General features: G+C 40.1%; 1 protein-coding gene across 3 annotated transcripts in view; it reads right to left on the minus strand.

The window, feature by feature from the left end:
* The window catches only part of SGMS1 (sphingomyelin synthase 1), a 186,105-nt gene that overhangs the window by 92,556 nt on the left and 76,001 nt on the right, over window positions 1-17,548 (minus strand). Inside the window, exon 1 of one of the 3 annotated variants that reach the window (XM_075216387.1) lies at window positions 962-980. The exons of the other annotated variants lie outside the window; for them this stretch is intronic. The gene's annotated coding sequence lies outside the window, so the exon portion shown is untranslated. Of the gene's footprint in view, window positions 1-961; window positions 981-17,548 lie in introns of those variants that run through there. 3 annotated transcript variants of the gene reach the window in all.

Here is a 17,548-nt window from a genome sequence, read left to right on the forward strand (position 1 = left end):
ATCCAGATGAAGAACTTAGATGTTGGTTTTATTTTTTAAATTTAAAATAAAGGTTTTTTTTATCAAAGGAGGTGTGTGGCTTATTTACATTTTGTCTTGGTGCACTACAAGTCCCAACATGCCCTGGGCGCCATGGCATGCTGGTACTTGTGATTCCCAACAGCCAACACGCCCTGGCAGCCATGGGTATGCTGGTTAGCTATAAGGTTTCATGTATGTTTTTAATTAGTGCATGTTGTAGTGAATAAATCAATATAGCAATTGTGCTGGCGACTCCGCTGGCAGCATGTGGGGGTGGGGGTGGGGGGGGGGGGTCAGTGTTTTTATTATGTGTGTGTTAATGACCATTTTAATGTCAACAGTCTGACTATAGACAGCTTCAGCACTGACAGAAAACATGCCATTTGACATACACCTTTCAAATCCCCATCCAAAAGTCAACCCCACATTTGCTAACGACCTTTTTATTAGACATATTTTATCAAATGTTGTTATAAAAGATTAAAGTTTTTATACCTCCAAGAATTACCGTAAAGATAATAAACATTCAACAGAGCATTGCTTTGAAACAATGAACAATCCAGAAATAATTTTGAAGGAAGTGGACAAGCAGTGGACAGCAGTGCTCTCACAACCAATGTCTATATGTCTTGGGATTAGTCATAAGTTACTAGAGAGTATTGTAAACCCGTAGCATCCTTAAAAGGGTCCAGGGCCTCAAAGACACACAGCCTCAATCTTTTTACTCAAATCTCCGCTTATTTTCCCTTTCGTCCCATAGAGATGCGAGGAGAAAATGAGCAGAGATCATAAGAATAATCATTTATTTACATAGTGTCAGCAAATTCCATAGTGATTTACAATTGGAGACAAAACACAGCAATAAACAATACTGGGTAAAACAGACAAATAGATGAGAAGGTCCTGCTCGCAAGCTTACAATCTATGGGAGATTCCTTACCGTATTGGCCAGCAATGTGCGCAGTCAGATAATGAGGAGATGTCTGGCAGCACATAGCGGTCAACTGAATCTGCCCCTTAGTATCCACTTTGCCTGAAAAACCTAGGTACACAGTGGCGCACGCAGGGGGGGTTTCTGAGTCTCTAGAAACCCCCCCCCATGCGCTAACTAAGTGGCCACTGTCCTATACAGCAGCCGCGGCGCCGTCAAAGAAGCGTCCGCAGCGGTGCTGTATTGTATACCCCCCCGACAGTCCTCCGTGCGCCGCTGGTACATATATATACAAAAGATAATCATTTTAAAAAAATGAAATAGCTCCTTCTATAATATTTGCAGACGTGCCAAGTAACAGTCACAGGGTGGGTGGGATATTTGCTGGAAAATATGTAAATTCGGATCTAACCCAACAATTTTATTCTTCATTTAGTAAAGGGACGTCCTTTAAAATTAAGGAGTCAGTTTCATATTTATCTAGCTATGTTATCTGTATGTTAAGTTGTCCCTGCAGTGTACAATATGTAGGTTGCACTATTAGGTATAGGAATAAGAATAAAAACTAACACATTTACCATTTGCAGGTACTTTGCTCATGGCGTAAGATGAATCCTCCATATGTAACATGTGTACAGTCAGGGCCAAAAGTTTTGAGACGGACACAAATATTATTTTTCACAAAGTCTGCTACCAATTTGCATATATTCCAGAATGTCATGAAAAGTGATCAGATGAATTAAAATTAATTTCAAAGTCCCTGTTTGCCATGACAATGAACTTTATCCCAAAAAACAACATTTCCACTGCATTTCAGCCCTGCCACAAAAGGACCAGCTGACATCAGGTCAGTGATTCTCTCGTTAACACAGGTAAGAGTGTTGACGAGGACAAGGCTGGAGATCACTCTATCATGCTGATTGAGCTAGAATAACAGACTGGAAGGTGGGTGGTGCTTGAAATCATTGTTCTTCCTCTGTTAACTATGGATACCTGCAAGGAAACACGTGCAGTTATAATTGCTTTGCACAAAAAGAGCTTTACAAGCAAGGATATTGCTGCTAGTAAGATTGCACCTAAATCATCATTTACCTCAAGGCTTCAGGGTGCCCTAGAACATCCAGCAAGCGCCAGGACATCTCCTAAAGTTGATTCAGCTGCGGGATCGGGACACCACCAGTGCAGAGCTTGCTCAGGAATGGCAGCAGGCAGGTGTGAGTGCATCTGCACGCACAGTGAGGCAAAGACTTTTGGAGGATGGCGTGGTGTCAAGAAGGCCAGCAAAGAAGCCAATTCTCGCCAGGAAAAAAATCAGGGACAGACTGATATTCTGCAAAAGTTACAGGGATTAGACTGCTGAGGACTGGGGTAAAGTCATTTTCTTTCATGAACCCCTTTCAGATTGTTTGGAGCATCTAGAAAAACACTTGTCCAGAGAAGGAAAGGTGAGCGCTACCATCAGTCCTGTGTGATGCCAACAGTAAAGCATCCTGAGACCATTCATGTGTGGGGGGGTTGCATCTCAGGCAAAATTGTGAGTGAGCCCACTCCCTTAGCTAAGAAGACAGCCATGAATAAAGAATGGTACCAAAACATCCTCCAAAAGTTCTCCCAATCATCCAAAAACAGTTTGGTGACAAACAATGCCTTACCAGCATGATGTAGTACCTTGCCATAAGGCAAAAGTGATAAGTGACTGGGGGATCAAAACAACAAAATTTTGGGTCCATGGCCAGGAAACTCACCAGACCTTAATTAAGAACTTCTGGTCAATACTCAAGAGACGGGTGGAGAAACATAAACCCGCAAATTCTAACAAACTTCAAGCATTGATGTGGCAAGAATGGGCGGTGATCAGTCAGTATGTGGCCCAGAAGCTGACTGACAGCATGCAAGGGTGAGTTGCAGAGGTCTTCAAAAAGAAGGGTCAACACTGCAAATATTGACTCTTTGCATAAAGTTAATGTAATTGTCAATAAAAGCCTTTGACACTTATGAAATGCTTGTAATTTTACTTCAGTATATCATAGCAACATCTGACAAAAAAGCAGCAAACTTTGTGAACACCAATACTTGTGTCATTCCCAAAACTTTTGGCCATGACTGTAGGTACAGATGGTTAAGCCCGGGAGTCGAGAAGGTGAAAAGCCAATAGGTTTCCTCTTTTCCGCAGGAACACTGACCTCACGCCGGTTTATTTTACTAAACATATCGCATACAATTAGAATCTGCTGAGTTTAGATCTCTATATAAACAATGTTTGGAACGGACTCTGTGGTGTTCTGCTGGCCTCATGAAGGTGGCAGAGTACCCTAGAAATGCACAACAAAGAGCACTATATGATTGTTTTTCTCATTCTCTAATAAAACATGCAATTGATCTATTGGAGGAAGTTTTTTTTAATCTAGTGCACTCCAAGTGGGGCAGTGTTTTGTCAGATGGTTGCAGACTCCGGAGTCAGCTAATATGATTTCTTATGACTACTGGACGGGGCCTTTCAGATTTGTCATGAGCGTTCTTACATAATCTCTTTATTTCAGGGTTAAAATCATTTAAAAATGGGAATAATTAATTGAGAGTAGGTATAAGCAGAAAGACATTTATTTTATCTATTGTACAATCAGTATATGACTACTGGAAATAGCGAAAAACTGTAATCCACTGTTACACGGAGTTCCAGCTTGTTGCATGAAACTTTTTTTATTGCACATACACAGTAAGGACACCACTGAGCTTTTCTCTGTGGGAAGTGCTGGAAGACTGTAGAATGGTGACTTAGTGGTTAGCACTTCTGCCTCACAGCACTGGGGTCATGAGTTCAATTCCCAACCATGGCCTTATCTGTGTGGAGTTTGTATGTTCTCCTCCAGTTTGCATGGGTTTCCTCCCACATTCCTGGCACTAGTAGGTTAATTGGCTGCAATTAATATTGATCTTAGTCTCTCTCGCTCTGTGTGTGTATGTTAGAAAATTTAGACTGTAAGCTCCAAAGGGGCAGGGACTGACGTGAGTAAGTTCTCTGTACAGCACTGTGGAATTAGAGGCGCTATATAAATAGCCGATGATGATGTAGAACAAGAGTGATTACAGGGTCAGATATGAGATTCTCATTAAACATGCACTCATTATTCCACAGTGAGAAGAAAACAACAAAATGTTTAATCATAGTGAAAGTACGTGCTTACAAAAAATAATAATAAAACAAACGGCCTGTAGACTTTCCAAAGTTATGTTGAACCAATTATAATGGTCCCAAAATAAACACATGATGCAAACACTTAATCCATATCGCCCACAGATCCTAATAACAAACAAGTTATTTTACTACATCCCTTCAGAGCTGTGAATAATCTGGCAGACTACACAATAACTAGAACACCACAGCAGACTCTCCCAGCCTCCTCAGTACACGCCTGCGTTAAACTCTTCAGGTGAATCATCCACGTATACAAGACTTTGTTCAGATAACTGCTGCATACTTTGAAAAATAAACGTAAAACAAACAAGTTTACATGTTGTGTGATTTTTATGATTTACAGCTTCAATCCTATTCATTTGTAGAAGGAAAGACTGAAAGGGTATGAACAAAAATAGTAACAATTGTCCAAATGCTGCACTATTTCCATCAGCCAACACACATTCTTACCATTAGAGCTCACTCTACCCACAATTCCAAAACAACAGGAATTTCCCATACGTACTAGGATTTAACCCATTGATGGGAGTTTGTAAAACGTATAAGGGGTTCAACAATAGTGTTGAATCCTATAATGCAATGTAAAATGAATAACAGGCCTAGACATATATACATTTGTTTCATATAAAAGCAATTAACCTGGGACAAATCATAGGTCAGGAAATGTCAGGATATTCACAGTCAATGTTTACGTCATAGTTCCACACCTGTTGCTTGAGCTACTATAGAAGAGGAGAGAGAATAGAGAACATTGTTGACGTTACAGGAATGGGCTCAGATGTTCACGCACTAAACAGCTGTGCACCACAAAAGGTGCTCCTATAAATGGTAGTGAGAGATGTATACGAGCGTGATAAGATCGGCACACACCATGATAGACAGACACCTGGCGATACAGCAAGCCTGGAAATCTCTAGACCAGTATGAGAATGAAGGAGGGAGGAGTGTTATAAGCACCAGGCCCCCTTAAATTGAGATGAGACATCACATCCATTACAGAAAAGAAAACCTTAAATCATTATATATAGTAACTTCATTTGTGAACTTTTACTGTTACCGGCAGCTTAAAACGGTGTTTTAGATTTGAAGTTTTCTGGAAAAAAATAAAATAAAAATCTGTCAGCAATACTGTGATATGACAAATGTTACTATGTATGTGTCACTGCTAAATTGGTTAATGAAAATTATTATACTGGGTAATAAAAGTTACTGTAATAACCCATGATTATTATTATTGCAGATTTGTAAGGTGTCACAGTGCTCCGCAGCACCGCACAGTAGGGAAAACAGGACATACATAAGACAAGGGACATACAAGGCAGACAAAATAAATGCAGACATGAAAACAAAAGGGTATGGAGGACCCTGATCATTAGAGAGCTTACATTCTAAGTGGAATAGGGCACAGCTGAAACAAGAGGAGCGAGTGTGGATTAGAATGGAGATTGGGAAAGCTAAGAGGGTGTATTAGTGTGAATAGTATCATCAGAGATAAGATAAGCTTTAAAAACTAGATGGGTTTTTAGAGAACATCTAAAGATTTGAAGGCTGTGGGCAAGCCTGATTGTGGGTGGTAGGGAATTCCATAAGTAAGGTGCAGCATGGGAGAAGTCTTGCAGGCGCGAGTTAGAGGTGTTCACCAGAGAGCAAAGAAGAGACAAGGCGCACGTCAGCGGTAGATCTAGAAAGGCGGGATGGAGAGTAATTTGATATGAGATTTGAGATGTATGTGGGGTAGTGTTGTTGAAGGCTTTGTAGGTAAGGGTGAGTCATTGAATTGAATTATGGAGGACACAGGCAGCCAGTGTAGGGATTTACAAAGTGGTGCAGAAAATGTGGAGCGGTAAGAGAGTAAGATCAATTTTTCAGCAGCATTTAGAATTGATTGAAGTGGGATATATGGGTGTAGGGAATGCCAGATAGCAGGAGGTTGCCGTAGTCATGATGAGAGAATGGGTAAGAGTTTCTGTAGCATGTTGAGTTAGAAAAGGGTGTATTCTGGCAATGTTTTTAAGATGGAATCAACGGGACTGAGAGAGAGTCTGGATGTGAGGAATAATGCAGAGGGCGGACTCATGTGTTACACCAAGGCAGTGAGCTTGGAAGACTGAGGAAATTGTGGTGTTATTGACAGTGAGGGAGCTTTGAGGGGAGGTGGTGATTCTGGCAGGGGGGGAGGGAGATAATAAGCTCTGTTTTGGATATGTTGGAGCTTTTAGGTGGTGTTGGGAGAGGTCAGGGGAAGAGATAAACATTTGGTGTCATCAGTGTAGAGGTGGTACTGGAGGCCAAATGAGAGAATAAGTGCCCCAAGAGAAGAGGTATACAATGAAAAAAGTAAAAGGACAAGAACAGAGCCCCGTGGGACCCCAACAGATAGTGGGAGTGAAGGGGAGGATGGACCAGAGGTAGAAACACTAAAAGAGCGGTTCGATAGGCAGGAAATGAACAGGAAAGAACTGTGGTACAAAGACTAATGGAGTCAAAAGGCCAAAATAAGTGAATGAAGTTTAGTGCCAGAAGAGAGTGGGATTATCAATGGGAATGTTGAAATCACCTAGTATGAGAGTAGACAGGTCAAAGAATAGGAAATAAGTGAGCCAGGCTGCAATGTTGTCAAGAAATTGGGACACTGGACATGGGGGGGCGATATGACACAAAGGTGAAGAGGATAAAATAGAGTAATCAAGTGGACTTCAAAGGAAGAGAATGAGAGTGAGCTTTCGGAGAATGACTTGGAAGGTGCAACTTGGAGAAAGTAGAATGCCTACTCCACCACCTTGTCTGCTTCCAGGTCTAGTGGTATGGCTGATAATTAAAGGACTTTATGCAAACAATCAATGCAGTTTAAAGATGGTGCTAAGGAAGGTCAGTTATTCAAACTATATCTGTCAAATTACAATAACTGTGTTTCTGAAGGTTCATCAGGCAAACTCAGACTGATTTCAAGTTTAAGGATTTACTCCAGTAAATTGCAGTACCCAGCAAAATAATTTTCATTAAGTAAATTATTTTTCAGTTATCCTTTTTATATAAAAAAAATTGGCAATTTGAACTTAAAACTAAAAACTATAAAAAGGATTTTTTTTTTACATTTTTTTTTAAAAAAAACTTATTACCAGTACTGCATGCCTGTCAAGAAAAGTTTACACTGCAATAATCATAGTAACTTGGTCTCGACAAAATATTGATTCATATTTAGATCGCTTTTGTGTAATATTAGATCTTGCAAACTGCGGTACAGAATTTTGACAATAAATAATAAACAATTGTAAAACCAGCTCATGGAGAGTGAACTTTTATTTAACATTGCCAAAGTTTTGTTTTGTTTTTAATGTAAAAACACAAAACAAAACCTTTAAAATGTAATAAAAAAAATACCAAAACATAAATTAAAAATTGAAATAGGCAATTTAAAGCACATCCACCATAAATTTGCTTCTGGATTTGAAATCAGAAGTATTCTACTCAGGAGTTTGAAAGTTATTACATTTTTTTTTTCTTAATAACAGAAAACTGCAGGAAGCCATAATGATTTACTTTGATCTTGAAGAAAGTGTTCAGAAAATAAATGGGAAAACAGTCTCACATGGGAGAAGAATCTGATGGGCGCGGTGTTTCTTAAATACAGTTTTTTTCCACTCTTTGACGCAACTGTTTAACCTTTTCTTTGTCTACACAAGCAAAGGCTATATAAATATTTCGCAATATAGGGCTCTATTTTGGTAGTTTATTGGAATAAGTATATTTAAAAGGCATTCCAGTTCTGGATTTATATCACATTCATCCTACATGATTCATATGTACCCGTGTAATAAAATATTTTTTCATTATTTTTTCCTATTTTTGACAAGGGGTGGGACACATGGGCGACCTAATGTGTGTTTCTTCTAGCTCTTAGCAATTACTTCATACTTACCCACTTTTGAAGGCAGCTGTCCAAGAGGGGGTCCGAAAGGGCGTGGTGCATCGTTAGGCTCCGCCCCTGTCAATCTTATGTAATGTCGGCCAATCACAGCAGGGGACGTGGCCACGATGCCTCGTTTAGCCCCGCCCCCACCCATCTTCAACAACAGAGACAACTGGCTCTGGGATTTTTGCCTGCTCTCTCGGGAGTCCAGGAGAACTCACAAAAATTCGGGAGTCTCCCGGACATTCCGGGAGAGTAGACAACTATGAATTGCATCATCATTTTCATTTAATCTATTGAAAAACGGCATATTTCTGCTTTGCACTTTGATTATTTATGCAATCTAGCACTTTAAACATATGTTGCTGTATTTGCTATTCACGAACACAATCTCTTTACTTTAAAATTATTCTGTAGCACATCATTATACATTTATTTCATGTACACACTTTCATTATATATTAATTTTTGATCCAAGGTCAGCTTTCTACACTTTCCTTCTCATAGATCCTAATGTGAGTTACTATGAATACTGTTGGGCCTTGTGGGAATTAAGAGAGAGAGAAAAATATGGAGCTTTTAAATACTCTAAAATATGGCCAACACAGATGTTTTAGTATGCTAAAAAGAAAAGCATTTGGAATAAAAATAGGAACTTCTAAACGTTCACATATAAATCCCAGGATCTAATGGGCAAGCAATATCCCATAATCACTCTGGTTGATTGAGCACAAACAAGATTCTTAAATTCTGCTGTATTTTAATCACCTTTAGAGGACACAGTGTCCTTCGTGCTAGAAAGAAAAAAATAGAAGCTATAAAACTAAACCGCTGCTGGCTGTTCTTTTGTAGCTTATTAATGTCAACTTATGCAAATATATGTTTTACAAAAAGTTAAACAGAAAACTGAAAAGTTTTCTAATGGTGCAGAGGTTTGGCACTGCTGTGTGCTGCAGCTTCCTGGTATAATGCAAGCTAATATGCTGTAAAACTATATGTAAAGCACAAATATTTTCCACAACTACTGTGAGATAAGTATGTAATATAATAACAAGCTATACTAATAATTTCCTTCATAAAAGACTCTCCAAGGTCGTTATGCAAAATGATAATTCTTCTGGCTTGATATTCTGTACAATAATAAAATACTATATGTACAAACACCAAAAGCCTTATGGTCAGTAAGTGTAAAAAATTATTTTCTTTCCCAGTCTCTTTCTAGTAAGATGCCACCAAACATGAAACTCAAACAGGGCCATCTTACCACCATTATGGGCCCCTGGGCAAAGCAGTGCTCTGGGGCCCCTACCTACACAACCACAGAATATATGAATATAAACTTTTTTAAAAAAATGTACTTGCTCTGCCACCCTTGAAGTACAGCAGCTAAAAAATCAAATCCCCCTTCACTCACCTTTCAATCGCCTTGTTCTCTGATTGCACCCCCTTCTTCTGTTTTCTTATTTTCTGCTTTCTGTGATTTTCGCTTGCTTCTGCCCTGACCGCAAAAGGTAAGTATTTGTTTGCTTTTTTTGAAGGTTTATTCTAATTAAGAAAGAGCCCTGCCTATGGGGCCTCCTTGCCCGTGGGGCCCCCCTTGCCCATCATGCCCAGTGGAAAATGCGTCCCTTAACTCAAACCAGGATCACTTAGTATTCCCCTTTCACCAGCAAGTGGTTTACTTAAAGGGAAGCAGAGCAAGTATCCAATCAGATTCTGTTTAGCATATACAGCCCCTACCACCAGATGTGACAGACATGATAGAGGTCATCCAGTACACTACTGCATATGCCCGTGTTGGCTAACCTGTGACACTCCACGTGTTGTGAAACTACAAATCCCAGCATGCTATGCCAATATATAGCAGCTTATTGCTGGAAGGCTATGCTGGGACTTGTAGTTTCACAACAACTGGAATGTTACAGGTTAGCAAACACTGGCATATGCAAACCATGCTTCTTGCAACTGCTTTATCACTATGATTTTATACCTTTTACTTGCTGTTTGTGACTTCATCTTCAAACCACACTTTCTACTTACCTCTCACATGCGCTCTTTTTTCCCACCAGTTTATAAATAAAACCTTTACACTTTTTCATTCATGCGGTTACCACTCACTCCCTCTGGCACTCCTGACGATTCTCCATTTTCACCAACGCCCTCCCTCTGTCACGTACTTGCTGATCCTCCCATCTCTGCACAAGCTCCAGCTTCTCAAACTCTACCTTCCCGCTCTCTAACCACTTTATTTCCTTCTACCACACCTTGCCTCCTGCAGCCCCACATGTACCCATATCCCTGCGCATGCGGCAACACCTGAATGGCCTAAAGCTCTACTTAGTCTCACTTAAACTATTCCTCTCTCCTAATTCAACCCTGTCCTGCCCTAATTCTGCAGTCTAATTTTCCAACACTAAATTCACCACTGCGCTAGACAAGGCAGCTCCAGCCACCCTATTGTCTCAGCATTTCCTTCTCCCACCAGACCAGGGGTAGGCAACCTGCGGCTCTCCAGGTGTTATGAAACTGCAAGTCCCAGCATGCTTTGCCAGTAGATAACCAGCAGATAGATGGCAAGGCATGCTGAGATTTGTAGTTTCACAACACCTGGAGAGCCACAGGTTGCCTACCCCTGGTCTAGTGGGAGAAGGAAATGCTGAGACAATAGGGTGGCTGGAGCTGCCTTGTCTAGCACAGTGGTGAATTTAGTGTTGGAAAATTAGACTGCAGAATTAGGGCAGGACAGGGTTGAATTAGGAGAGAGGAATAGTTTCACAACACCTGGAGAGCAGCAGGTTGCCTACCTCTGCACTAGACTAAGCTCGCACGAGCAGGGTCCTCTACAATGGGTCTCAAGTCTGCACCTCGTTCGTCAACCTCATCTGTAATTGTTCTCTAGGTGTGATTGTATTTTGTATGACTTGTAACGGACTGTCTAGTCCTACAGAGTTTTGCAAATAAACAATGATAAAAGAGGCAGAGGGGATCCAGCCACACAATACATGAGATGGTATCCTACTGAATGCTCCTCTGCTCATTTCCTGCTACTACACTTTTTCTGCACATACGATTTTGGCCCACTATTTTAGGGGGCAAAAAAACCCCCCAAAGTCTGATTTATTCTCCAAAAATACAGTATAGTGCTCACTACTGTAACTTGTTCCATTATTAGTGTAGTGTTCTAAAATGAAAAAACAAACAATGCTTAGGATAAAATGCTCCTTTTCTTATATTAGCCCCACTCCCAATAATGTCCAGAGACAAAAACAAAGGAGACGTTGGTACAAATACAGAGTTCATGCTACATATTAATTTTACTCTATATGTGGGCTACACACATCTTATGTCAATTTAATAATGGTAAGACTGCTACATAGTTAAATTGCCAGTCCTGACCTAGTTTTGTAAAACACATTACATGGAGAGTCTCTTTTTCTTATTTTGTTCTAAGTAATGCGCAAAAAAGATGTTTTAGTTTCAAATGAAAGCGCTCTTACTAAAGAAATGAAAAATATAACATTTACTCAGAGTCAGGCTAACGTTACATAAAGAGGAAGTGGGATACATTGGACCAAATGTTGAGATATGTTAGTCATGAAGAGGAAGAGGCAAAAATACTGTGGTTTTAACTGACCAACACCTACTGTGACTTTTAGTAGCCCAAATTAGTACAGTAATACAGTACACTCGGGTGCATAATGCATTTGTTACATAGCTTTGTAATAAGTATTGTCTGATTTATCTTCTCTTCATCTTACAAATGATACAACCTCACTACAACGTAGGGGCTACACAAATGTTTTCTGCATTTTTGATTAGTGCTTTTACCTTTTTTTTAGGATTGCTCATTGGCCCCATCTAGCTTACAAATACCCAGGTAAAACACTATATCGACAATGTATTTTTTAAACTGGGATTTATTTTCTGTTGCAGCATCTGAAAGGGAGTCATGATTATCTATTTCCAAGAAACTTGCAGAAACTGTGCAACGATTCATACAGCAGGACAAGGAAATCTATGTCAGAGAAGATACATCACTGCTCACAATACCCTCAGGTCAGTGGTAATGAATGTAATAAAGAAATCTGCTAACACTCCTTCCCAGAAAAACAGAGGTAAACAATTTTGCTGGGAATAATGCAGATACTATTTGAAAGAGGAGATGAAGTGTCGCTAAACTTTGAAACTTGGGGATAGAACATAGTGGAACTGTACCTGAACTGCCCCCTTATAGCATTTCAATCTGACTATGATCAATTGGACTACTGGAAGAAACCGCATTACCAGTGGCCACAATTATACAAATCTGCTCTTAAAAACACATTTGTACCTTCTAAAAATGCGTTCAGTGCTGCCAATATTATAGTCACTGAAAAGTGCAGTCAGTTATCATCCAAATATATGGAAATACAGTTATAAGGCAAACAATGGATAACCCCTACATTCTCATTTTTCGACAGATACAGTCATGGCCAAAGGTTTTGAGAATGACACAAGTATTGGTTTTCACAAAATTTGCTGCTTCAGTGTTTTTAGACCTTTTGGTCAGATGTTGCTATGGTATACTGAAGTAAAATTACAAGCATTTCATAAGTGTCAAAGGGTTTTATTGGCAATTACATTAAGTTTATGTAAACAGTCAATATTTGCAGTGTTGACCCTTCTTTTTGAAGACCTCTACAATTCACCCTGGCATGCCGTATATCAACTTCTGGGCCACATACTGACTGATGGCCCCCCAGTCTTGCCTAATCAGTGCTTGGAGTTTGTGAGAATTTGTGGGTTTTTGTTTGTTCTCCTGCCTCTTGAGGATTGACCACAAGTTCTCAATGGGATTAAGGTCTAGGGAGTTTGCTGGACACGGACCCAAAATTTTGATGTTTTGATCCCAGAGCCACTCAGTTATCACTGTTGCCCCAACCAATCTGAAAGAGGATTCATGAGAGAAAATGACTTTACTCCAGTCCTCGGCAGTCCAATCCCTGTACCTTTCCCAGAATATCAGTCTGTCCCTGATGTTTTTCCTGGAGAGAAGTGGCTTCTTTGCTGGCCTTCTTGACACCAGGCCATGCTCAAAGAGTCTTCGCCTCACTGTACGTACAAATGCACTCACACCTGCCTGCTACCATTCCAGAGCAAGCTCTGCACTGGTGGTGCCCCGATTCTGCAGCTGAATCAACTTTAGGAGACGGTCCTGGCGCTTGCTGGACGTTCTTGGGCACCCTGAAGCCTTCATCACAACTATTGAACCTCTCTCCTTGATAGTTCTTGATGATCCGATAATTGGTTGATTTAGGCGCAATCTTACTAGCAGCAATATCCTTGCCTGTGAAGCCCTTTTTGAGCAAAGCAATGAAGACTACACAGGTTTCCTTGCAGGTAACCATGGTTAACAGAGGAAACACAATGATTTTAAGCACCATCCTCCTTTTTAAAGCTTCCAGTCTGTTATTCTAACTCAATCAGCATGACAGAGTGATCTGCAGCCTTATCCTCGTCAACACTCTCACCTGTGTTAACAAGAGAATCACTGACCTGATCTCAGCTGGTCCTTTTGTGGCATGGCTGAAATGCAGTGAGAATGATGTTTTTAGGATAAAGTTCATTGTCATGGCAGAGAGGGACTTTGAAACTAACTGCAATTCATCTAATCACTCTTCATGACATTCTGGAGTATATGCAAATTGTCAACATAAAAACTGAGGCAGTAGACTTTATGAAGAATAATGTGTGTGTCATTCTCAAAACGTTTGGCCATGACTGTACACATAACAAGGGGCACCTTAGTGAAAACTGCGATTTATTTTTACAGAGTGGGATTAATAAAAGAGTTGGAGAATGCATATTTAGGGGGAGATTCGATTCATTGCGATGTCTCTGGAAAAGACCACCTTCATACACCTCTAGTAATGATACTCTGGTAATAATTGCAGTGCAACCAGGAAGTCTGTAATTCATGTGTGCCTGGATTTAAAAGGGCCACCTGTTAACACTATACTGTATATACCCTTATAGCAGTACATTATTCACATACACGATCAGCCACAACATTTAAACCACTAACAAGTGAAGTGAACAACATTGATTATCTCGTTACAATGGCACCTGTCAAGCGGTGTGATATATTAGGCAGCAGGTGAACAGTCAGTTCTTGAAGTTGAGGTGTTGGAAGAAGGAATAATGGGCAAGCGGAAGGATTTGAGCGACTCTGACAAAAGCCAAATTGTGATGGCTAGACGACTAGGTCAGTGCATATCCAAAATGGCAGGTCTTGTGTGGTGTTCTTGGTATGCAGTGGTTAGTACCTAACAAAAGTTGTCCAAGGACGGACAACCGGTAATCCGGCGACGGGGTCTTGAGCCCCCAAGGCTCATTGATGCACATGGGGAGTGAAGGCTAGCCCGTCTGGTCCACTCCCACTGTAGCATAAATTGCTGAAAATGTTAATGACAGAAAGGTGTCAGAACACACAGTGCGTTAAAACTTGCTGCATCGCCGCAGACCTGTCAGAATGGCCATGTGGCCCCTGCCCACCGCCGAAAGCACCTACAATGGGCATGTGATTGCAAGAACCGGACCATGGACCAATAGAAGAAGATGACCTGGTCTGATGAATAACAGTTTCATTTACATCACGTGGACGGCCGGGTGCATGTGTGTCGTTTACCTGGGGAAGAGATGGTACCAGGATGCACTATGGTAAGGCATTCGGCAGAGGCAGTGTGATGCTCTGGGCAATGTTCTCTTGACATTCATGTGGATGTTACTTTGACACCTACCAGCTACCTAAACACTACTGAAGACCAAGTACACCCCTTCATGGCAACGGTATCCCCTGATGGCAGTGGCCTCTTTCAGCAGGATAATGTGCCCTGCCACACTGCAAAAACTGCTCAGGAATGGTTTGAGGAACATGACAGTCGACTTGGTCTCCAAATTTCCCAGATCTCAATCTGATAGAGCATCTGTGGGATGTGCTGGAAAACAAATCTAAATCATGGAGACCCTACCGCAAAACTTGCAGGACTTAAAAGGATCTGCTGCGAACGTCTTGGTGCCAGATACCACAGGACACCTTCAGGCTTGCGGAGTCCATGCCTCGACAGGTCAGCTATTTTGGAGGCACGAGGGGGACCAACACAATATTAAGCAGGTGATTTTAATGTTGTGGCTGATCGGTGCATATAATAATTACACAGGACACAGTCTAATGACGATAGAAAAATCAGTAATGAAAAGTATTATTCAGCATCCATATATAAAGCAGTTACACTACCCACTGACTAAAACAACAGATTGCATTTATTTAATGGCATAAGCCTGGAAAGAGAATGAAACCGTGGGCATTCCTAGCAAAGGGGGTGTCATGTATTATTAGTCTGCGCAAACTGGTGGTAGATGCGTGAGTTGCTCACTTAAGAATAACTTTATGTTCTGCAGTTTGTACTCTATCTAGACTTGAACAAAATTGATGTTAGTATGTGGATATACAGAGAATCGTTTACAAAAGATCCTGCCAAATGCCCAATAGTGAGCAAAATAATAACTTTAATATTCATATTAAAATGAATCATGGATTATAATATCTGCAGTATGACTTCAGAAACCCAATGGTCTTTTTTCAGCCTATAGTCATCAAATAGAACAAAAGGAAAAGACTGCATACATCCTAGCGGCTCTGCTGGAGCGGTGGTGTGTAACGCAGGTGTGTAATTAGTGGCGTTTGTTTGAGGAAGGGGCAAGCGCCCTTTCATAGGGGGGCAGTCGTGTCCCTACTACCAAATATGGAATATTGGGAGGTTTGAGACCATCAGTATATAACTGTTGAAATAAAATGATATCTCTAATGTCAGCAGCAATAAGGTTGTGTGTCAGTGAGACAACGCAAAGGTCTTTCAGTGGTATTTTCCCCTACAACAGCTTATTCCCACTTGGACCACTTTAGAGGACAAGCTGCTGTTTGAATAACAAAGCCCTTATTAATGTTTTTGGCTCAAAACTGGTAAACACCACTGAATGCATCACAGGTAACTATCCTTCTGCAATATACTACTGGCTAGTATTTGTTTTGCATTGCACTAATGAATGATACCACGTGTTCTGTATATGGATTGGGTGGTTAATCAGAACCCACAACGATAACATGTTTACACACAACAGCACTGGATACAAGAGACTTCTGGCATTCAGAAACACATCAAAAACAATCCATGTAACAAATTCATAACGTGTCCAGAAATGTAGCATTTCACATTGAATTAATATGTCCCTGAAATGGCTGGAGAATACATGATAATATTTTAAAATTATCTAGTTAATATCACATTAAACATACAACCTTAAACCTTTATAGACAGACATCCGTGTGTACGACACCGTCCACTTGTAAATCCCACCGTATAACTTCTACACAATTCAGGTCACATTTGCTTTGACAGTCCCTTTGCCAACATCTAAACAAGGCTGAAGACCACATGCATGGTCAGATGTTTTGCTACATGTGATACACAAGGAATACAGAAATGATTGCTCAATATCATATGAGAGATGTGAGATTTGTGTTTTGGCTTAAATCAGCAATTAAAACTACTAGCCTTGAATAGACGTTGCCTTTTGTCTTACAATTTACAAATAAGCCCTCGTGACTTGAGTTGACCAAGTAACACGTAGTATAAATTATCAAAACAAATCCAGTTTCCATCTACGATTGATTCAGAAGTAAAACACTCACAAGACATTATTTTGTAACTAGTGAACAACAAATGTGCACAGAAAACCTATTAATAAAGTGCCGCTGCTGCCCACTGTGGAAGCAGCCGTTTTATGGACTAAACCAATGTTCCTAAGAATGCAGCCTATCTGTTCACTACGAACCAATGACATCACTGAGGGCAAAAATATTGATTCAGTCCACAAAATAGCTGCATCCACCTTGCGCAGACAATGGTACACTTAAAACAGTATGTATATAAAAGCAAAAAAAAAACATTTTACCAAGTGCTTTACAATTAGCATAATGTGAATATACAATTACAACACCAACATAAGGGTGGACTTCGTTTAAAAGAGGAGGAATGGAAATTTAGCCTTAACTTTACAAATCTCATTCCTTGTAAACCATAATCTACACATTATCTCCATCATTACACCCCCCGAACTTCTTAAGTTAACTAGAAAACACGTGCATGGTTTTGTTAACGACCTAATAAAATATAATTTTTATAAAATACAAATAACGTAGCTGCTTTTTTATATGTATATATTGTTCTTTTATGACTCTTTATTAAAGAAAATAGAAAATGATCTGGTTTGGAACTGAGAACAACTGCAAAAATGCTAAATTTTACCACTGCAAATGTTTTAAAGAGGATATTTTTATGTCCTGATTAAGGATTTAATTAATAATATTTCAAAATATATAGTAATTCCATCCAAGACATTAAGAGTATTTAAAGATCCTCCACTTTTATAAAATATTTTCCATAAGAGT

This window comes from Mixophyes fleayi, chromosome 6, assembly GCF_038048845.1.
Source record: "Mixophyes fleayi isolate aMixFle1 chromosome 6, aMixFle1.hap1, whole genome shotgun sequence".
Lineage (NCBI taxonomy): Eukaryota > Metazoa > Chordata > Amphibia > Anura > Limnodynastidae > Mixophyes > Mixophyes fleayi.